The 24,229-nt window shown below is 41.1% G+C and overlaps 1 protein-coding gene across 3 annotated transcripts in view; it reads left to right on the top strand.

Moving 5' to 3' along the window:
- Window positions 1-244: 244 nt before the first annotated feature.
- The window catches only part of LOC134213730 (beta-1,4-glucuronyltransferase 1), a 286,461-nt gene continuing 262,476 nt past the window's right edge, over window positions 245-24,229 (top strand). For all 3 annotated transcript variants that reach the window (XM_062693043.1, XM_062693044.1, XM_062693045.1), the window contains exon 1: window positions 245-1,634. The gene's annotated coding sequence lies outside the window, so the exon portion shown is untranslated. The remainder of the gene's footprint in view (window positions 1,635-24,229) is intronic.

Below are 24,229 nucleotides of genomic sequence, written 5' to 3'. Positions count from 1 at the left end.
GAGCATGCATGGCATGACCAGAGACGTTGTTTATAGATATAATCGTTTATAGATATAATACCATCGTCTCTGGGCATGACAACACTATACACACTTTCATTCATCGAAGGAACACTATCGCGCTCTCACTGAATGTTGCTCCCAACCATCAGAGTGGTGCGCCGAGCCGATATCACCTTGGGAGTTTGAAGCGTTCTCGCGCTACCCTCTAGATGGTGACTTTTTCTCGCACAAAATTTCAGTCTTTCGTGGTCGTCCGGGCGGTTAGGTTGTTGGAAGTTCTGCTATTCGGAGTCGTGCTGCCGAACGCGATGCGGGCACGGTAGTGAGGAACCATCGCCAACGAAAATACAAAGAGTGAAAAAGACATTTTTGGGGCATTCCGCCGATGTATTATTTGATGGGAAGCGAATTTCTGCGGGGAAGAGATTTACAGTTTTGACATTAGCGCATCTCGCAGGCAGTGCATAGCTTCTTAGAAGCTGCCCGAACACTTTATGCAAGTAAACGATATTACGCGATAGAGCAGCGAGTAAAAATAATCACGATATCTGGCTTTTTTAGTGAATGAGTGTTGCGGATTGTGTGCATGACATTAACGACGCCTTTTCTCTTTGATAAGGCTGAACGGCTGTGAATGGCAAATGTTGTAACGTGCGTGACTACAGATAAGAGGCAATTCAAGTGAAAGAAGCTGATGCTGAAATACTATCGCTGACAGTGGGAGGTCATTTCGAATGACAAATTCAGCACATTCAATTGATAATCGGATTGCCGCCGACTACCGCAGCTAGCCCTTTTAGGCAAGAGAGTTCAAGTCAGTAGACATTTTGCAAGCCTGGAAGTGCTGTTGACATAACTTTGAAATATTTTTTCGATGATTGGTCAATATCAAATAACAAGTTTTCAAGAGAAACGGGAAGGCGGGTGGTGAGTGTAGGTGACACCATCAGGTTGACAGTGGCGACCGAGAAGCGTTGTGGAAAGAAACAACATTGTAGGAAGTGGTGAGTTGTAAATGTGTGTATTGTGCCTGGAGAGTGGTGATAGTTGAGCTCTCCCTCGACGATAGTTGCACAACGTGAGCTGGAATCGGACTCTCGCTCGCTAGCAAGGCGATAGCGTAGCGGTAGGCTGCGAAAGCGATTTTCGAGTGTAAACAACAAACTCTTGCTTTATATTGTCCAAGATCTGACGAAGTGGAAAAAAATATCGGATCTCCCACACATAAAGCACCGAAAGTCTGCGGAGTCCAGCAAGTATTTCCATGCTGAGATATGTGCAGCAGGTTCCTACATATGTGGTGCGGCGACGGCAGTGAAAAGTGACGTTTTCGGAATCGCTTCCATGCTTGTACCGACATACTCTTGGTATCGCGGTGGTGAGGAAAATTTTTGTTTACCAATCTTTTGGAAAGTGTAATTTTCCGCGGTCTTAATTAACGAGAGCAGAAGAAGTGGTACCGATGCAGTAAACAACAAAGCGTCTAAGCTGTACTCCAACGGATGATTGTCTGCGAATGACGACGGCCTTTTTTTAAGTGGTGTTCTCTATTTACTGATAGTGTGCGGAGTGGATTGAGGGAAGAAAACGTCAGACATCCGGAGATTTTATCAAGCGATTGTTTCACTTCGGTAAGTTTGAAATCTTTGTGGGACATCCGCTCGAGTGGGTATTTACTGGGTGGTGTTAGAGCACTTCATATAATGCTGTATAAGGAAAGGACCATAAAGTGCATAGTGTAATACATCGTCGAAGTCAATTGGAATCAGATCAATAAATAATCAGTTCAACGATCCATCAATTCTCATCAGTCCTACACTCAAGGCAGAAACAATTTATTTTTTTTATTATGCATTATTCACACTGTTTCAATCTGCCCAACTACGGAAGTGTCGCACCGAATTCCGCACAGGTGAATTTTAAGTCTATGGTTTCTCGATTGATGAATATATGTAATGGGATTCGGCTTTACAGTCCAAATTGTTCAAACAATAATGTTTTAACTGCCCGACGTTTCGGCTTCTTCTGGGGGAATTAATCTTACTGTTTACGTTTTGTTACACTGTAGTTCTGTGTCGTATTATCGTTCATGTATTCTATTGTAATTTTCTTGAATTTTTTGACGTGAATTGTCGTAGCCAAGCAAATCCATCTTCCGATTTGCCTTTTACCAACGAAAACAAGCGCGGAACACCGAAGGATAATTCGCATGTTCACGCCTCAAATACATAACACTGAATGATCGTTTATTTTCACAGTTCGAATCATCTAGAATTCCTGTCAGCCTACTGAGATTAAAATTCAAATTTCTTCTCATTAGCTTCTTAGTATACTGGCATTTCAAATGCCGACTACGATTGAATTTCAAATTCGATATCATTTTTTTTCTATTAATGTCATTTTTAAATATTTTAGTTTATTCCATTATTTTTATCATGAAATAAGAAATACGTTCCACATTATCCATCAATGTGACCAACAAATGCAAATGCACTTTCAGACTTACTTTATTCCCACAATATTCACCGTCCCCACTCTTTCTTTTTCGATTAGGAATTCCTTGTTTAGAGCTGTTAGGCATCCAATCCAAATCCAATCCAAACCAATCCAAACCAATCCAAATCCAATCCAAACCAATCCAAACCAATCCAAACCAATCCAAATCCAACCAAACCAATCCAAACCAATCCAAACCAATCCAAACCAATCCAAACCAATCCAAACCAATCCAAACCAATCCAAACCAATCCAAACCAATCCAAACCAATCCAAACCAATCCAAACCAATCCAAACCAATCCAAACCAATCCAAACCAATCCAAACCAATCCAAATCCAATCCAAACCAATCCAAACCAATCCAAACCAACCAAACCAATCCAAACCAATCCAAACCAATCCAAACCAATCCAAACCAATCCAAATCCAATCCAAACCAATCCAAACCAATCCAAATCCAATCCAAACCAATCCACATCCAATCCAAACCAATCCAACCAAAACCAATAAATCACCAATCCAAACCAATGAACCAAACCAATCCAAATCCAATGAACCAAACCAATCCAAATCTAATTTAAACCAATCCAATCCAAATCCAAAACAAACCAATCCAAACCAATCCAAACCAAACCAAACCAATCCAAACCAATCCAAACCAATCCAAACCAATCCAAACCAACCAAATCAATCCAAACCAATCCAAACCAATCAAACCAATCCAAACCAATCCAAACCAATCCAAACCAATCCAAACCAACCGAACCAATCCAAACCAATCCAAACCAACCAAACCAATCCAAACCAATCCAAACCAACCAAACCAATCCAAACCAATCCAAACCAATCCAAACCAATCAAAATCCAATCCAACCAATCCAAACCAATCCAAACCAATCCAAACCAACCAAACCAATCCAAACCAATCCAAACCAATCCAAACCAACCAAACCAATCCAAACCAATCCAAACCAACCAAACCAATCCAAACCAACCAAACCAATCCAAACCAATCCAAACCAACCAAACCAATCCAAACCAATCCAAACCAATCCAAACCAATCCAAACCAATCCAAACCAATCCAAACCAACCAAACCAATCCAAACCAATCCAAACCAATCCAAACCAACCAAACCAACCAAACCAATCCAAATCCAACCAAACCAACCAAACCAAACCAAATCCAATCCAAACCAATCCAAACCAATCCAAACCAATCCAAACCAATCCAAACCAATCCAAACCAATCCAAACCAATCCAAACCAATCCAAACCAATCCAAACCAATCCAAACCAATCCAAACCAATCCAAACCAATCCAAACCAATCCACATCCAATCCAAACCAATCCAAACCAATCCAATCCAAAACCAACAAAATCCAAACCAAACCAAAGAAACCAAACCAATCCAAACCAATGAAACCAAACCAATCCAAATCTAATTTAAACCAATCCAATCCAAACCAAAACAAACCAATCCAAACCAATCCAAACCAAATCCAAACCAATCCAAACCAATCCAAATACAATCCAAACCAATCCAAACCAATCCAAACCAATCCAAACCAATCCAAATCTAATCCAACCAATCCAAACCAATCCAAACCAATCCAAACCAATCCAAACCAATCCAAACCAATCCAAACCAATCCAAACCAATCCAAACCAATCCAAACCAATCCAAACCAATCCAAACCAATCCAACCAATCCAAACCAATCCAAACCAATCCAAATCCAATCCAAACCAATCCAAACCAATCCAAACCAATCCAAACCAATCCAAACCAATCCAAATCCAATCCAAACCAATCCAAACCAATCCAAACCAATCCAAACCAATCCAAACCAATCCAAACCAATCCAAACCAATCCAACCAACCAAACCAATCCAAACCAACCAAACCAATCCAAACCAATCCAAACCAATCCAAACCAACCAAACCAATCTAAACCAATCCAAACCAATCCACATCCAATCCAAACCAATCCAAATCTAAACCAATCCAAACCAACCAAACCAAACCAAATCCAACCAATCCATCCAATCCAAACCAATCCAATCCAAAACCAATGAACCAAACCAATCCAAACCAATGAAATCCAAACCAATCCAAACCAATGAACCAAACCAATCCAAACCAATTCAAACCAATCCAAACCAATCCAAACCAATCCAACCAATCCAAACCAATCCAAATCCAATGAACCAAACCAATCCAAATCCAACGAAACCAAACCAATCCAAACCAATTCAAACCAATCCAAACCAATCCAAACCAATCCAAACCAATCCAAACCAATCCAAACCAATCCAAACCAATCCAAACCAATCCAAACCAATCCACATCCAATCTAAACCAATCCAAACCAAACCAACCAAACCAAACCAAACCAACCAATCCACATCCAATCCAAACCAATCCAATCCAAAACCAATGAAACCAAACCAATCCAAACCAACGAACCAAACCAATCCAAACCAATGAAACCAAACCAATCCAAACCAATCCAAACCAATCCAAACCAATCCAAACCAATCCAAACCAATCCAACCAACCAAACCAATCCAAACCAATCCAAATCCAATCCAACCAATCCAAACCAATCCAATCCAAACCAACCAAACCAATCCAACCAATCCAAACCAATCCAAATCCAATCCACTCCAATCCAAACCAATCCAAATCCAATCCAAATCCAATCCAAATCCAATCCAAATCCAAATCCAAATCCAATCCAAATCCAATCCAAATCCAATCCAATCCAAATCCAATCCAAATCCAATCTAAATCCAATCCAATCCAAATCCAATCCAAATACAATCCTAATACAATCCAAATACAATCCAAATACAATCCAAATACAATCCAAATACAATCCAAATACAATCCAAATCCGATCCAAATCCAATCTAAATCCAATCCAAATCCAATCCAAATTAAATCTATCCAATATATATCCAATCCAAATCCGATGTATTTTTTTCATGACTTTTCTTAATTTTTTTTTTTGCCATTTTATTTCTTCGCGTTCTCTCTCTCTTTCTATATGCCCTTAGCATATCATGGCGTATCTTTTTTTTTTGCCGTTCTCTTTTCCAACTTAGGCTTACCATTATTTTTTTGCCTTTTATATAGAATGGCTTACCATTATTTTTTGCCATTTTTTTAGACTGAGGCTTACCACTATTTTTTGCCATATCTCGTTTGGGGTTTACCTTTTTTTTTACCCTTCACCAATCATAGCTTATCATTTTTTTTGCTATATTTTTCACGTCGGAGGCTTATCATATTTTTTTGCCTCATTCAGCTTTTCTTCTACTGCTGACCTTTCTTACCTTGTAGGGAGCAACGACTGCGCCATTGTCGTAGCCAAGCAAATTCATCTTCCGATTTGCCTTTTACCAACGAAAACAAGCGCGGAACACCGAAGGATAATTCGCATGTTCACGCCTCAAATACATAACACTGAATGATCGTTTATTTTCACAGTTCGAATCATCTAGAATTCCTGTCAGTCTACTGAGATTAAAATTCAAATTTCTTCTCATTAGCTTCTTAGTATGCTGGCATTTCAAATGCCGACTACGATTGAATTTCAAATTCGATATCATTTTTTTTCTATTAATGTCATTTTTAAATATTTTAGTTTATTCCATTATTTTTATCATGAAATAAGAAATACGTTCCACATTATCCATCAATGTGACCAACAAATGCAAATGCATTTTTCAGACTTACTTTATTCCCCACAGGGAAGACTCGGATACAGGGTGTAAAATGAAAATTTCCAAATTCGAAAGCGTCACGAAATTAGGAGAGATTTCAAACAGTAATAGCTTCTTTATCCTTCGATGGATTTTCGAGATTATATTATCAATCGAATCAGAAACTCTTCAGCAATATTTCAAGTCCATTGGAACTATTGATTATTAACGAAAAAACATTGGATATTCTAATTCTTACAAACCCAGTCAAATATCAGAGTCTCGCAATGCTCTTGCTAATAATTCGTTGAAAGCTACACTGATGGACAAAATTATTCATCAAATTTTTATTTCATGCCTCTAAATGCACAATATTTCAAAATTGAGGATCGTGTAAGATTTTAAAAGTTAATAGCGCCTTTATTTTTTAATGAGTTTTTATGATTTATTTATCAATAGACTCTGAGATTTGCTACCAATTTGCCAGTTTTATTAACATTGATTGACAACTGTAAACAAGGTTATCTTATCATTTGGGAAGCACCCGTCAATTACTCTTAGGCCTGGCAGTAACGGAGTAGCAACCGTGGGCAGTCAATCATGCTCATTAAAGTGATTCAAATTTGGACTTTTTCGCTCTCCTATGCTTAAACGATGGTAAAAGTTGTTTTTTTTTTGTTCGGGATGAAGTGCTGCGTCCATTTTATTGATTTTTTGTAGTATACCCGTGTCATTTGTTTAGTGCATCTCTTTCTGCTCCATTTCTATTGAGAAGAAATGAAGTAGGGTAACAGTTGCACTACCATAGGTGCAAGGGAGTCAATTTGATTAAGGAAAATCATTGTTTTCAATAGTTTTTCGGGGTAAATAATCTTAGGATAAGTTGTGTTTGACAGGATATTTAAAGCACGACGCATCAACTGAAACCATCGTAAAGTGTATAACTATGAAAAATCTCATTAAACCCTACTACCTCCACTATTGGTGCTATCTCCTCTAAGGGTACGGTTACTCTAGTCGTTTTTTATTCAGATATTTTTCAAACTTAATGTGAGGCCTCTTTAGATTGAGGTACCGCTATTTATACCCTCCGAGAAATGGATTATACCAACTCACTCAGTTTCGGCACCAACAATAATACTGATTTTGACCATGCATCGGTACTGAAGTTCAGACATATTTTTGCTTCCTCTTATAAGTTCCGAATTCGTTTTTGTACAGAGATCTGATTTCATTGCGTTTGGCATTTCGGAATCTCACCTTTACACAGAGCTCTTATCAATCAGAGGGTTTAGCTGATCCACAAAATTCGTATCCGCTTCTTTCCTAATTAATCAGCGCTCTGGAGCTTGGAGATTCATGTCGTCGGCTTCGAAACCATCGTAGATTGAGTTACGTTTTATAATTTATTCCATTGACTCCATCCAAAAGGTGCAAAAGATGGGTAATCTAAAAGCAAATTATATTCGTTCCATACTCTTCCGACCATCACTAATAAGTATTAACAAGAATAGTAAGAACTAGAGCACACTTTGGTAGATCTTACTCCGTAATGCACCACCAAAAAGGTGTCTACCCAGCATTACAGGCCATTCATCTCCTCAGTACGGGTCGCCTGACACCTTGGGATTTGGGGTTAGGGAGGTCATATTGTCAGCTTCAATGTTGTACCGAGCCTGGCAATATGACCGGATTTACACCGTTACGCGCTACATCAGAGTACACCCGACTCTGTTTTTATGAGCGGTACAGTATTTGTCTGGCGTAACACAAGGCAGAATATGCATGACATGACAGGGTTACGACTTTTCGTTTCGATGAAAACAAAGCAAGCGTTTTTCTGGCTCATGAAGAATCTATTTTCGTTGTTTATAGCGAGGAACATCAATCAGCGAAAAATTGTTATCACTCACCAGACTATTTTTCTTTCCCGAAAAGTGATTTCTCCCCGAAAGTTACCGTGAAAGAGCATCCTGTGCTCCTGAGATTGAGTGAGCATTACGGACCCTGTGTATGGTTCTTATTCTCAATGTATGCATTTATTCAGTTGAAGGAAAGGGACGATATAATTCCATGCATTTGCCCAACAGAAGGCAAGTGAGGATGTGGTTCCATTATTCAATTCAGACATTTGCTTAGTTTAAGGCAATGGAAGATATGAACTCTCCTTTCTAAGAATGCATTTGCTCGTCAGAAAGCAAAAGACGATATGGTTCCTGCTTTCAATTCAAGCATTTAGTCGGTTAAAGTCAAGGTAGAATATGATCCTTTCTTTCAAAGGATGCATCTTTTCGGCAGAAGGCCAGAGAAGATATGGTTCCTTCTTTCAAAGGATGCATTTGTCCGGCAGATGGCAAAAGATGACATGGTTCCTTCTTTCAATTCAAGCATTTGCTCGGGTAGAGGCATAGGGAAGATGATATTCCTTCATTTATAGGTTGCATTTGCCCGGCAAAAGGCAAAAGATGATATGGTCCTTTTATTCAATTCAGGGAGCTGCTCGGTTTGAGGCAGACATATATGTTCTCTTCTTTCGAAGGATGCATTTGATGATGATGGTCCCGCCACATACCCCTAGATAGAAGGCCTGGAGTTCCATAATGCTATATACCAATAGACTCATCAATCATTCCAGTGTTTAATCTTTACACATAGTTTTCTATGTGGGCAAAAAATTCAAGCCTCCACCCCTTATAGCATTCAAGAGTGGCCTATGTGGCCATTAATCGATTTCAAGTGCATAACCATCTATTAGGCATATTTTGGTGTAAAAATGGAAATGTCCTTCTCTACGGGTTCCCCGAGGGCACCTTGCAGGTTACAGGAGTGGCCAATATAGTCGAAATTTGATTTCAAGTGCATAACCATCCATTTGATGGAAAATCATGAAGAAAGAGCTGCCACACGGCATATTTTGGTCTAAAAATGGAAATATCCTCTTCTATGGCTTCCCCGAGGGCACCTCGTAGGTTCCAAGAGTGGCCAATGTGGTCGTTAATCGATTTAAAGTGCATAACCATCAATTTGTTGAAAAATCATGAAGAAAGAGCCGTTGCATGGCATATTTTGGTGTAAAAATGGAAATGTCTCCTTCTACGGCTTCCACGAGGGCACCTCATAGGTCCCAAAAGTGGCCAATGAGGTCGGTAGTCTATTTTAAGCGCATGATCATCTATTTGGTGAAAATCACGACGAAAGAACCGTCGCACGGCATATTTTGGTGTAAAAATAGAAGTGTCCCCTTGTACGGGTTCCCCGAGGGCACCTTGCAGGTTCCAGGAGTGGCCATTTGGTCGGAAACTATTTTGTGTACCATCAGGGAATCAATTTTTCTTGGATGCGCTTGCGAAACAAGCGACAAAAGAGAACCAACGACAAAACTTTGTTTTTGTCGGAGATAATACAATATGACAAAGATCCGATTTTTTTTTGTCAGCAACAAAAAAGAAGACAATTTTGTTGCTAACTTTTCATCCCGTTATTTTGCATTATCTCTACAGCAAATCTCGGTTTTAAGCTATCATAGTTTCTGCTTTTATGGAAATATTTGAGAATCTAACTATGATTACAAAATTATCATCGTATTCTCGAAAATATCAGAGCATGCAAGCCAAATGATTCTTGTCATATTGTTTTTGGGTTCTGACAAAGGCTTGTTGCGAGGTGCGTTTGTCAGTAACAAACTCTGTTGACGACAAAGGATATATTGTTGGGCGTTGCTCGAATATTGATTCCCTGTGTACCATACATCCCCGTTTTATGAGAATCTATAAAGAATTACCCATCGAAAGACAGATATGGAGCGATCTTTATGATTCCCTTATATGACCGACAAGGTCCCCGTTGAAGTCGTTTTCCGATGGCCATTGTCTCTGAAACCAGCGTATCACCACATAGCCACAAAATTGATGAGTTTATCTTTGGAACGGTGTGTAAAGTTTGTAATTCGTTTACAATTTGATTATTCTATAAGCATCTACATTTCTTATTCGTAACTTTTTTTGTGGGGTCGTTCCTGTTGTACCTTAAAAAACATTTTTTCAGATCCTTTATTTCCATAAAATATTGAGTTATTCTACTTTGAAGTTTCGTTTTGGGTCATTTTGACCCCAACATCTTACTAAGGTTATGCCTACAAAAAGGCAAAATACGTGAACGGAACCCATAATTTCTTATCGAAAAGGCTTACAAAGTTCTTGACAGGTACTCAAAAATGATTTGTGTTAACCACAGGCGCTGAAAGTTATATTATGAAAATCATTGTTGTCTGCGGTGCTATTTACAAAAAGTAGACCTGTGCGCCGATTGAAAATTTATCGACGGCGGCATGATAGATCATTTCCAGCCAGCGACGGTGGCGTGGTGGCGTCACGCCGTTGCTGATCGGCAGCGGCTTGGGTCGGCGTGAGCCTATTTCATGAATTGGAAATTCTCCGAAATTCTTCCACAAATTCCTCCGTAAACTCCACCAGGAAGACCTCCGGAAGTTCTTCCAGGAATTGCATCGAAAGTTCCTCCACAAATGCCTCCAGAAGTGCCTCCAGGAATTCCTCAGGAAGTTCCTCCGGAAGTTCTTTCGGGAATTCTTCCGTACTGAGACGAGACCTGCAAAGACGCTCTTTTCAAGAGGCTCGGAAGTCTCCTTTCAAGAGGCTCGGAAGCCTCCTTTCAAGAGGCTCGGAAGCCTCCTTTCAAGAGGCTCGGAAGCCTCCTTTCAAGAGGCTCGGAAGCCTCCTTTCAAGAGGCTCGGAAGCCTCCTTCAAGAGGCTCGGAAGCCTCCTTCAAGAGGCTCAGAAGCCTCCTTCAAGAGGCCTGGAAGCCTCCTTCAAGAGGCCTCAGCCTCCTTCAAGAGGCTCAAGTCTCCTTCAAGAGGCTCGGAAGCCTCCTTTCAAGAGGCTCGGAAGCCTCCTTTCAAGAGGCTCAAGCCTCCTTCAAGAGGCCTCGGAAGCCTCCTTCAAGAGGCCTGGAAGCCCCCATTTAAGAGGCCTGGAAGCCTCCTTTCAAGAGGCTCAGGAAGCCTCCTTTCAAGAGGCCTGGAAGCCTCCTTTCAAGAGGCTCGGAAGTCTCCCTTTCAAGAGGCTCGGAAGCCTCCTTTCAAGAGGCTCGGAAGCCTCCTTTCAAGAGGCTCGGAAGCCTCCTTTCAAGAGGCTCGGAAGCCTCCTTTCAAGAGGCTCGGAAGCCTCTATTTAAGAGGCTCGGAAGCCTCCTTACAAGAGGCTCAGAAGCCTCCTTTCAAGAGACTCGCTGCCATAGTGTATCCATTTAATAAGCTTACATACAATTAATGCCCCTTAAATGTACTAAGATTTGGAAGGTTTATCATGGTACTTTAAAACGTGCTGAAGTTCAAATCATCCATGCGTATACCGATGATTAGGATATTGCAAAAGTCCTGTTAGATACTGCCTGAGTTCAGAATGCTTTGGGGGATCTTTAGCCTATCAAATTCATGAAAATCAAATTTTCGTAGAACTTCTTCTTCTTCCATGGCTCTACATTCCAACAGGAACTTGGCCTGCTTTTCAACTGTTCCATTTGAGGACAGCGCAAAAGTCCTAGTAAATCTAATTGATATTTTAGTCTGAAATCAAGGTCGTTCTGAAAAGAATTGGACGTTTCATATAAATAGAATTGATTGTTCGGTAAATCATATAGGCTACTTAATTTGAGTCGATCATTCAGACGTCCTAAACCATAGAAACACTTAAAATTGCGTCGCATGTTGTTGGACATACATTCTTTTTCCAGGCTGAAGTCAAACTTAACCTTTGATAGGTACTGTTCCAGGAATGCTAATAAATGCTTGCTGAGGAAAGTGGGGAGTTTGCTTTCTGCTGTGATTACAAAATTACAGTCAATCAAAAATGGTGGGTATTCACACTAAGAGCTCGGCAAAATCGGGCACCGCTGTACATTTCAGAACGGAACATCGGCAGAAAAAAAGTTGTGATGAACTTAAGGTGCATTTAAAAATCTCCTCAATAAAGAGAGGAAACAAAATCGGCAGGAAATTTCGTTTATTACTAGTTTTCAGCAAAATATTGAATGTATCTCAGCAACCTAACGTCACTTTCGCTGAGATCTCGGCAAAAACAATGTTTGCTGAAACTCGGCGGTGCCCAGCTCAGGAAATTAAACAAAAATGCTGAGATCTCGACGAAGTGTTCCGTTTTGTCTTAAATTCCGAACACTCGCTCCTAAACGGCCATTTTGACTTTATTCGTGTAATTTTCTCCACAGGAGCTTAAATTCGTTTCTAATATTGATCCTCAATGCAGAAAACTAATGAAAGTTTTAGTATTAGGGCGCTTAAACGTCAGTGTTCGGAATCGGGATTTGAGCCAAAACGGTACTGCTTCTATTCGCAATAGCGTTTAATGTCAGTTGTCTCCAAAGTGAGTAATATGCAGTTGAATTTTTCAAACTCGTTTTACATGAAGAAACACAAAAAAAAATTGATTGATAAAGTCTGCAATCCTTCTGAAAATTTTACATAATTTCCTTTATCTGGATCAAGTGGGTTTAGATTATCAAATTTCTAGAACAAAGCCAGTTTTTTTCAATAGGAGGCAATATTATGCTTATTTTTGTAAGAAAATCGTCAAAAGTCGACTTTTATCGGGGCAGTACATACCTCATCTGTCCTGAAATGGTGAGTACCGAAACATTTACCGGTAGCATAGACTAAATATGATGAACCCCTGAATTACTTAGAATTTAAATATTTGCTTGTGCGCAGAGGTAAAAATTCAGATTTTTTGAAATTTGAAATACGGGAATTGGTGTGGAAACAAACTAAACATGTCTTCATGGTTTCCATTCTTTTTATTAAGTTTACCATGGAGGTTGACCAAATAGATTTTACTAATGTATTGCAACAATGAATGCCATTCATATTCGTTCTTGATGGTTATTTATCATTATTACAGACGAATCTCGCACAAGATTTCTCAGTATCGAATGGTTAATAGAAAGCCTCAACATGTAAACAAGTTCTCTACATTATGGAAGCCGATCAAGTAAACAAATTTAAAATTAGCTGTCAAACAACTCGTCTTACAATTAAGGAAGGACAGAATTTGTTTCTTGTGGACTTGAACACTGGCGAAGTTGACCCATCAAATTGAACATTTGTCCTAAAATTTGGACATATACTCACGCCAAGATTCCTTTTTAATAAATTTTTGTATGATTTTTTGAAGAAATTCCTGCAAATAATTCCTAAAGGAATATCTGAAGCAAATAATTAAAAGATTTTGCGAAGAACTTGTTAAGGAGTTTTCGAAAGAATTGCATGGAATTCCTAAAAAAAATTTCGAAGTAACTTTTGAAGGCATATTTAAAGGAATTTCTCGGAGAATTTTCGGAAGAATCTTTCAGGAATTCTTTCTGAAATTTCTTTAGGAATTTATTCGGAAATTCCTTTAAAAATTCCTAGAATTTTTGAAGCAATTCCTGGAGGAATTTTTCGAAAGTACAGAATTACTGAGAGAATGGATTCTTCGGAGTATTTTTAGAAATAATTTCCGAAGATTTTTTTTGTGGAATAGAAAGAAAGACAATTCCGAAGGTATTTAAAAGGTTTCCTTCGGAGTATATTGTAAAGAAATTTCCGAAAGAATTCCTTAAGGTTGTACTAAATGAATTTAATTTAATTCCCGGAGGAGTTTTAGAATGAATTCCTGAAAGAATGACTGGAATAATTTCCAATTGAATTTCCGAAAGAATTCTTCAAGGATGAATTTCTGATGATTTTTTCAAGATATTTCAGGAGGAATTTTTGAAGGAACTATAAAATGACATTAAAATAATAATAAAATTAAATTAAAGGTTCGTAATGTTTAAAATTCCCTAAAGTGAACCTAGAAAGAGTTTAAGCATTCAATGTTATTAAATATTCATAATTTCAGAATTAATGACAGTATTTATTATTTGTTCAGACTAAGGCCGAAGTGGCCTGTGCGGTATATAAGAGTCTTCTCCATTTCGGTCCATGGCTACACGTCGCCAACCACGCAGTCTACGGAGGGTCCGCAAGTCATCTTCCACCTGATCGATCCACCTTGCCCGCTGCGCACCTCGCCTTCTTGTGCCCGTCGGATCGTTGTCTAGAACCATTTTCACCGGGTTACTGTCCGACATTCTGGCTACGCAGTCGTCCGATTTTCGCGGTGTGAACGATGGATGGTTCTCCCAACAGCTGATGCAATTCGTGGTTCATTCGCCTCCTCCACGTACCGTCCGCAATCTGCACCCCACCATAGATGGTACGCAGCACTTTCCTTTCGAAAACTCCAAGTGCGCGTTGGTCCTCCACGAGCATCGTCCAGGTCTCGTGTCCGTAGAGGACTACCGGTCTAATTAGCGTTTTGTAGATTGTCAGTTTGGTACGGCGGCGAACTCTATTCGATCGGAGCGTCTTGCGGAGTCCAAAGTACGTACGATTTCCAGCCACTATGCGTCTCCCAATTTCTCTGCTGGTGTCATTTTCGGCAGTCACCAGTGAGCCCAAGTACACAAATTCTTCTACCACCTCGATTTCGTCACCACCGATGCAAACTCGCGGTGGGTGGCTCACATTGTCTTCTCTTGAACCTCTGCCTATCATGTACTTCGTCTTCGACGTGTTGATGACTAGTCCGATCCGCTTAGCTTCCCTCTTCAGTCTGATGTAGGCTTCCTCCATCTTCTCAAAGTTACGTGCCATAATATCTATGTCGTCGGCGAAACCAAATAGCAGGACGGACTTATTGAAAATTGTACCACTCGTGTTAATCCCTGCTCTTCGTATTACCCTTCCAAAGCGATGTTGAATAGCAAACACGAAAGACCATCACCTTGCCGTAACCCTCTGCGGGTTTCGAAGGGACTCGAGAATGCCCTGAAACTCGAACTACGCACATCACCCGATCCATCGTCGCTTTGATCAATCGTGTCAGTTTATCCGGAAAACCGTGTTCGTGCATTAGCTGCCATAGCTGGTCCCGATCGATTGTATCATATGCGGCTTTGAAGTCGATGAATAGATGATGTGTGGGCACATTGTATTCGCGGCATTTCTGCAGTACTTGGCGAATGGCGAACACCTGGTCCGTGGTGGAGCGTTCGCCCATAAAACCAGCCTGGTACTGCCCCACGAACTCCCTTGCAGTTGGTGCTAGTCGACGGCATAAAATTTGGGAGAGTACCTTGTAGGCGGCGTTCAGCAATGTGATTGCGCGGTAGTTGCTACAATCCAGCTTATCGCCCTTTTTGTAGATGGGACACACGACACCTTCCATCCACTCCTGCGGCAAAACTTCCTCCCCCCAAATCTTGGTAATGACCCAGTGCAGCGCTCTGGCTGTTCGGCCACATTAAAAGTTGACATAAAGTCAATGTCAACTTCTCTCCACGAACAGCCTAGATAGCCGTGTGGTGTCGGCAGCTGGTTATCTGGCTAAGAATAACATTACGGATTGCCTGTTCCAGTGGTAAAAGTCCACCATACAGGTGACCCCTAATTTTCGGTGTGATGCGGCTTTATGCTTACTGTGCCTACGAATGAATGGTTAGGGGGGTCTAATAAGAACCTAACCGCAAACGGAGCCTGTGAAGCACCAGGGCCCGCTTCACAGTATTTTAGCCCTCGCTGCGCTAACCGGAGCTATGGCGTAGTTGACTTTTTACTTCTCCGAGATAATAGGCAACTCTTATTCAACCTCATCGTGAGGTTAAATATAAGTAGGGTTATGAATATGTGTTTTAATTAGTATTCAACAAATTGTCACCTATATGGATTCGCATTATGCGTTAATGTACTCTGTGTCTCGTCTTTGACGTTCGGCTTTGGCTACTCTTGTTCAATCTCAACGTGAGGTTAAATAAGAGTGGGGTTATGAATATGTATTTTACTTAGTTTTCAACAAATTGTCACCTATATGTATTCGCATTATGCGTTTTTCACAATGTACTTTGTGTATGTTACCTATATGGATTCGCATTATGCGTTTTTCACAGTGTACTCTGTGTCTCGTCCTTGACGTTCGGCTTCGGCTACTCTTGTTCAATCTCAACGTGAGTGTGGGGTTATGAATATGTGTTTTACTTAGTTTTTCAACAAACTTCCACCTATATGGTATCGCATTATGCATTTTTTTTACAATGTACTTTGTGTTTGTCACCTATATGGATTCGTATTATGCGTTTTTCACAGTGTACTCTGTGTCTCGTCCTTGACGTTCGGCTTCGGCTACTCTTGTTCAATCTCAACGTGAGGTTAAATAAGAGTGGGGTTATGAATATGTATTTTACTTAGTTTTCAACAAATTGTCACCTATATGGATTCGCATTATGCGTTTTTCACAATGTACTTTGTGTATGTTACCTATATGGATTCGCATTATGCGTTTTTCACAGTGTACTCTGTGTCTAGTCCTTGACGTTCGGCTTCGGTTACTCTTGTTCAATCTCAACGTGAGGTTAAATAAGAGTGGGGTTATGAATATGTGTTTTACTTAGTTTTCAACAAATTGCCACCTATATGGATTCGCATTATGCGCTTTTTACAATGTACTTTGTGATTGTCACCTATATGGATTCGCATTATGCGTTTTTTTCACAGTGCACTCTGTGTCTCGTCCTTGACGTTCGTCCATTGTTACGTCCTCTGTGTTTTTGTGACACCTCTCTTAAGTCCCTAGCTGAATGCGTGTGAGTCTACATAATTGGCTTTCCTATAAATGGTTCCATTCACCTTTCCAACTTCACTTCCTCTTCCTTTCCCCTTTTCACTTCCTTTTCCGTCAGGTAAATGATGAGAAAGGCCAGTGAAGGCGATGGCACAAATCTCCTAAATTGAGGGGAACGTGCTCCCTTGAGCCGACGTTCTGATACCTGTTACCTGATCACCTTGCCGTAACCCTCTGCGGGTTTCGAAGGGACTCGAGAATGCCCCTGAAACTCGAACTACGCACATCACCCGATCCATCGTCGCTTTGATCAATCGTGTCAGTTTATCCGGAAAACCGTGTTCGTGCATTAGCTGCCATAGCTGGTCCCGATCGATTGTATCATATGCGGCTTTGAAGTCGATGAATAGATGATGTGTGGGCACGTTGTATTCGCGGCATTTCTGCAGTACTTGGCGAATGGCGAACACCTGGTCCGTGGTGGAGCGTTCGCCCATAAAACCCGCCTGGTACTGCCCCACGAACTCCCTTGCAGTTGGTGCTAGTCGACGGCATAAAATTTGGGAGAGTACCTTGTAGGCGGCGTTCAGCAATGTGATTGCGCGGTAGTTGCTACAATCCAGCTTATCGCCCTTTTTGTAGATGGGACACACGACACCTTCCATCCACTCCTGCGGCAAAACTTCCTCCCCCCAAATCTTGGTAATGACCCAGTGCAGCGCTCTAGCCAGTGCCTCACCACCGTGTTTAAATAGCTCTGCTGGTAGTTGGTCAACCCCAGGGGCTTTGTTGTTCTTCAGCCGGCCAATCTCCTCCTGGACTTCCTGGAGATCCGGAGCCGGTAAAATTATGTCCTGCGCGCGTTCTCCCAGGTCCATCACCATACCGCCATCTCCGTCTGCCACATCGCCAATCAGGTGCTCTTCGTAGTGCTGCCGCCACCTTTGGATCACCTCACGCTCGTTCGTTAGAAGGTTCTCGTTTATGTCCTTACACATATCAGGCTGTGGCACGTGGCCCTTACGTGAACGGTTTAACTTCTCATAGAACTTTCGTGTGTTATTAGCGCGGTACAGTTGCTCCGTTTCTTCACGGTCTCGATCTTCCTGCTGGCGCTTTTTCCTCCGGAAAATCGAGTTTTGTCTGTTCCGCGCCAGTTTATATCGTGCCTCGTTCGCCCTCGTGCGGTGTTGCAGCAATCTTGCCCATGCTGCATTCTTCTCTTCCACTAACTGCTCACATTCGCCGTCATACCAGTCGTTTCTCTGATCCGGGGGCACCGTGCCTAGTGCAGCGGTTGCGGTGCTACCAATGGCGGATCGAATATCTCTCCAGCCATCTTCAAGAGACGCTGCGCCTAGCTGCTCTTCCGTTGGAAGTGCCACTTCCAGCTGCTGCGCGTATTCTTGGGCTAGTCTACCGTCTTGTAGCCGCCCAATGTTAAGCCGCGGCGTCCGACTTCGACGCGTGTTGTACACCGTCGAGAGTTTTGAGCGCAGGCATACTGCAACGAGGTAGTGGTCGGATTCAATATTCGCACTGCGGTAAGTGCGGACATTCGTGATGTCGGAGAAGAATTTACCGTCGATTAGAACGTGATCGATTTGGTTTTCCGTTTCTCGGTTAGGTGATCTCCATGTGGCCTTGTGGATATTTTTGCGGGGAAAGAAGGTGCTTCGGACTACCATGCCGCGGGAGGCTGCGAAGTTTATGCATCGTTGGCCGTTGTCATTCGATACGGTGTGCAGACTATCCGGTCCGATGACCGGTCTATACATTTCCTCCCTTCCTACCTGTGCGTTCATGTCACCGATGACGATTTTAACGTCCCGCAGTGGGCATCCATCGTATGTCTGCTCCAGCTGTGCGTAGAACGCTTCTTTCTCGTCGTCGGGTCTCCCTTCGTGTGGGCAGTGCACGTTGATGATGCTATAGTTGAAGAAACGGCCTTTAATCCTCAGCTTGCACATCCTTGCGTTGATTGGCTGCCACCCAATCACGCGTTGGCGCATCTTTCCCAGCACTATGAAGCCGGTTCCCAGCTCGTTGGTGGTGTCACAGCTTTGGTAGAAGGTAGCCACTCGATGCCCGCTTTTCCACACTTTCTGTCCTGTCCAGCAGATTTCCTGCAGCGCTACGACGTCGAAGTTGCGGGGATGTAATTCATCGTAAATCATCCTGTCGCAACCTGCGAAACCTAGCGACTTGCAATTCCATGTTCCAAGCTTCCAATCGTGATCCTGTATTCGTCGCCTAGGTCTTTGCCGATTATATCGAGTCGCATTATCTCTTATATTGTTCGTAATGATTGGTTTTCTAGGCGGCTTATTGGGCCTGCGCAAACCTCCTGTCTCGTCGGAGGGCCGTCGTGTCAGGGCTGTTTAGCGTCCCACCTAACACCAGGACTTGGGCTTGTGCGCTTTGAGCGGCACACGGTCGCTTTGGTGGGGCCTACTTGCGGATACATGCAGCTTTTTATAGAGGTTTAACAGGGCCCACTGTTAAACCCCACCACATCCTAGGCAAGCCCCACAACTCGCAGATGGCCTGGGGAGGGATCGTCAAGCCCAAGGACATAGTCCCTGCTGCCCGCAGAATTAATGACAGTCGCCTTCAATAAAAACAACGTTTTTACTGATTATTTGCTTATCTGATTAATCTGCACTTCTATAATTATCGATTTCCTATTTACCCTTCATCGGAGACGAGCCAGCCTCGGGCTGAAAGTCTCCTTAATAAAGACACAAAAAAAAAAATATTTACCCTTCAAATTTATTTATACCTTATTTCAAAAATAATAAAATAATCTGCAACTTGTACAACATAAAGACGCGAAAGCTGCTTCGAAATGTTATGTGTTTATTCAACGTATTTTTTATAATCCTGGAAATTTAACGAAAACCCATGGAAAAATCAGGGATTTTTTTTAATGAGTCGACACCCTGTGAATGTAAGAAGAAAATAAATTGTTAAATTTTTGCAAAAATTATTGTGCTAATCGAAGCAAACAAATCGATTATCTCGATTATTGAGAAGAAGACAATCGATTCAAAATCACTCGATCATTGAGCTTTTTATTCGATTAACCGATCGATAATCGGACAACTCTACGTATGAGTCCTACTTGGACAAAATCAGCGAAACAGATTTTGCTCCGAAGTGTTCATCAAAAATAATATTGTTTTGCTCAGTCAGGGAATGGTAAAAATAAAAGGTTTCAATCAACACTTTTCTTGGCGACTAGAATTTGTTGCTCTTCACCCGTGCTAATTTTCTTCGTTAGGTTACACACGAGTCCACTCACTTCGGGATTCACCTTGCGATCCACTGCGTCATGATTCATCACTGCCCTCTCTGATGGTGGTCTTCAACGCTGACGAAGATTAATAGAGACATTTCAAGTGAAGTCTCTCACGAGACGAGAATAATTGGTTCAATTTTCGTTCGAGTGTTTCAAATTGAAAGTTACAAAACAAGGTGCTATTTGTGTTTCTTATTGTACTCAATCTTGCGGAAGTCATTAATCATTCGTATTCGTTTAACACATACAATCGATTAAGGGAGCGTGACGGAACCCAAAACCGAGGTCAAAGAATCTTTATTTTGCTGGAACCGCGCAAGAAAACAAAACCAGCTCGCTTGACTTTCTCGAGCTGAGGTCTGACTCACGCATGCACTTTCTTCACTGAATCCATCGTGCTGCGCCGCCGCGCCGGTGCTGCAGGGGTTTAAATGAGGAAAGAAAACCACCGAAGGGATTCGAAGGTATGCAACCCGACTATGCAATAGGCTGCTGCACACACTCATCTGTGTTGTGGTCTGATCAAACCGGATCAATCATTCCTTTATCCGGCATGCGGCACGCATCTCGATCGTGCAGGTATCTACCGTGGGATGGGGGTGGCTTGCTTGTGTTGCCACTATTCGAATCAAGGAATTTGGTAAATTCCTTTCTCGTTCTAAAACAAATCCATTATTTTGAATTAGTTCTTTGTGTACAAATTAGATTTAGATTTTCCATTGAATACAATTGGTTTCATCTATGTTATCACCAATTTCAAAGTAATCCTGTTTTACGGTCGTCACTCTTATCGAGCAAAACAAAAAGTCTAAAAACAACTGTGCCCTAGAGAGGACGCTGGAAATGGAAAATATGGTCGCACAAGTGTAAATTATGCAGATCGTTTCTAGTTTTATACCGGTCGGTTTGGTTTCTTGATTGTGAGTAGGTGTTTCTCTCTCCCGCGCCTCGGTCTTATGTTTATTAAATCACAAGCCTAGTTTTTATCTGGAACCGCATGTGCAGGCGCGCCTCCCGCTGATTGAGTAACGTTATGGCCGATGTTATTACGTTTTGGCGCGCGACGATTTGTGGTCATCAGTCAGGAATTATTCAATCATTGTTCCGTAAATGCCAGATTATATGGCGGTTTTATTCTGGGGACGAATCGGGTGGCGTGTCGTGTGCAGCACAACGTGGCCTTTAAGAATAATTGATTTTTCCAGCGCGGTACATGCTCGGACCTCGCACTTAATCGAAGTCATTTTTTCATTTACCTTTTCCGACTCGGAGGAAAATTGAATCGCATGAAGAAACCCCTATCCGACGGCTGTTAAATCGACAGAGTTGAGAAATAGACGAGAAACTCGCCGATCTGAATGGGCTTTATGGTTTCAGTTAGATCCGTTTCGATTCGCTATTGTATCGTAGTTCGCGCCTGTTGGATCCACCGAATGGGCATTCATTGATTGGATTTAGCAAAATTCGATCTTCAATCGTTCGTCGGTTGAACTGTGACTGTGAGGCTGTGAGGTAATCGACGATCTGCACCAGACGGTTGAGCGATTGGAGGATAAATATAAACACATCCTCCAAAATGTGGGCTCCTTCAAGAGATCGATTGTTACGATTGTGGATATACAAGCAGAAAAGTTAAAATCGAGGCTACGCAGTTTTTCGGTGAATGAAGATTCAACGTCGAATTGGTGAATAAATATGTGATGCATATCTAACCAAACAAGAACCGATCGGTTGTGGAATTAATTTGTCTGAACCGGTGTTTGTATACAACACACTACCTACTAACCAAATTTTAGACCAGGTGTGATGCAACAGACATGTTAGTTGGAGAAACGATGAAGGCCAACTGGAGGAAATGGCAAAACTACTGTTTCATTGTCTTCTTTTGGGGTGCCATAGCCGTTTTATATAGAAATGACATTTTGTGGACAGCTCTGTTTGCAATAGCAATCAATCTCAATTTGGTTTGGCACATTTTCAATATGGTGAAGTAGCATGTATTTTGAATTAATTTTGAATTAATCATATAATGTAATTACGATTTGTCGTGTTAATTGATTACAGTACCAAATTACAATTGATTACATTCTCACGTTTCGTGGAAGCTGTAACTAGATCAATTATGCTCTCCTCCAAATCAGTCTCCGAATGTTCAACGAAGCTAAACAATACATCATATTGCTGCACTGAAAATAGGCATTAATTTTCCACAAAATGGAGCAAATTAATGAGATTCTCACTTGATTCATAAATTAATTCCACCCAATTACGACAGCCATCCATGCGATAGCCAACATCGTGGAGGAGCTAATCTTAAGCGGGCCAACTTATTCCGAACCACTATTCACACGTTTTGCGGCTTCCCATGCCGACATCAAACGTGAGGGGGGAGTAACAAAAACGTAAAACGGCAGTTGGTATCAGAAACAAACGCCCCAAAGCCGTTCATTGATGGTATTTCTCTTGGTAGGTGCTGATTTAGATAAAACACTCGCGAGATGTTTGTCATACGATAACCGGAGCTGTTCATGTGCTCGTAAAATAAGTTTGCTGATAGTCGGCCAAGAAGCAAGCGGTCGCCGCCGCCGGGGCTCGTTAGTTGCTTTTTGGGTAAACAAGTGCACAATTACCGACATGTAATCGGTTAACTGGAGTATGAATATAGGCTCGAGGGCTGGCATTGATGCGGCGGAATATTGTTCTTGCTGATCTGCGCAATAAATTTTATGAGTTTTCTTCAAGTGCACATTTGACCAATGATCGGTTGCGCAGAAGCGTGCAAGTGACCCATTTAGTTCGTAAAATAGATGCTTGCTGGCTCTCTTGTACACTAGAGTTTCTCTTGCATTGGAGATAAGTATTTCATGTCATAATTTGAGTTGAGAAATGTTACCGAAATGAAGTGGTATTGCTAATGATAATACTAAGTATACCTAAAGGCTATATGTTCTTTCCAAGCACAATAGGATCAAAAGCTATAGCCAAAATACGATTTTTATAAAACAAAAACGAGCAATAGGTAATGTTTTCAACATAATCGCGAGTAGACGTAGGACTTGTATAATCGTAAAGTATTTACATTTAACTACAAACTTTTGGATCTATGGAGTTTGATTATAGGTATTGATATTGGAAACGACAACTTCCATGCTGTGTAGAATTATTAGCAATTTGTATATTCAAAACTCCTGGAAATAATACTAATGATTAAATACATAGTTAGAATTGCTTTGTTTCTAACTATTAAGCCCTTATTTATATATTTTTTTATTAATGACAGTATTTAAAGTTTCAAAATTCTATTTCTAAAATTTTCAGACTTGGGCAAAATATGCTATTTTAGGGGAACTGTCCCGTTTTCCAAACAAAGAAATACAGCACCAATTTCGTTGCTTCTTTTTTGCTAACATGCGTGCTTACTGCTGAAAAAATCACAACAATAAGAAACAAGTCAAGGAGCAGTAATCTTACTAAAATAGAGGAGGTACTGAAAAAACGTCAACGAAAAATTATTTAATGTTTTGATTCCAAACTCCGAGTCTATGTCAAGTTTAATAATACAATTACTCAGAAAATGAAAAACAAAGAATAAGATAAAATTTATTTAAATATTATTATTTTTTCCGGACTTTTTTAAAACATTTACATGTAATATGTATAGCGAAATTTTCTAATCTGAAATGGATATTAACACTATTGCTGATTGTGCATCTTTAATTGCTAATGCCTTCTGCAAGTAAATAAAAATAATTATTTTAATCAAATTTTTATTTTCATCAATGTAGTTGATTTGTTTTGCTGGGGAATCAGAATTATTTTAATAGTACCAAGCACAACTTAACATATGGTCAGTCATATGACATGACTCGTACCCATTAGACCTGTGCGCCGCCGCACCACGCCGCCGCCGCCGACACTTATTGACGTACGCCGACGCCGGTCAAGGTGTCGGCGGCGCGCCATACGCCGATTGACTCCACGCCGCCGAGTTTCGTATTTCACGCCGATGGTTGGCCAACTCAAAAATCACAATATGTAGTGCGTTTT

This window comes from Armigeres subalbatus, chromosome 2 (genome assembly GCF_024139115.2).
Source record: "Armigeres subalbatus isolate Guangzhou_Male chromosome 2, GZ_Asu_2, whole genome shotgun sequence".
Classification (NCBI taxonomy): Eukaryota; Metazoa; Arthropoda; class Insecta; order Diptera; family Culicidae; genus Armigeres; species Armigeres subalbatus.
The sequence above is the reverse complement of the archived record's forward strand: the minus strand, read 5'-3'. Positions and strand labels throughout refer to the sequence as shown.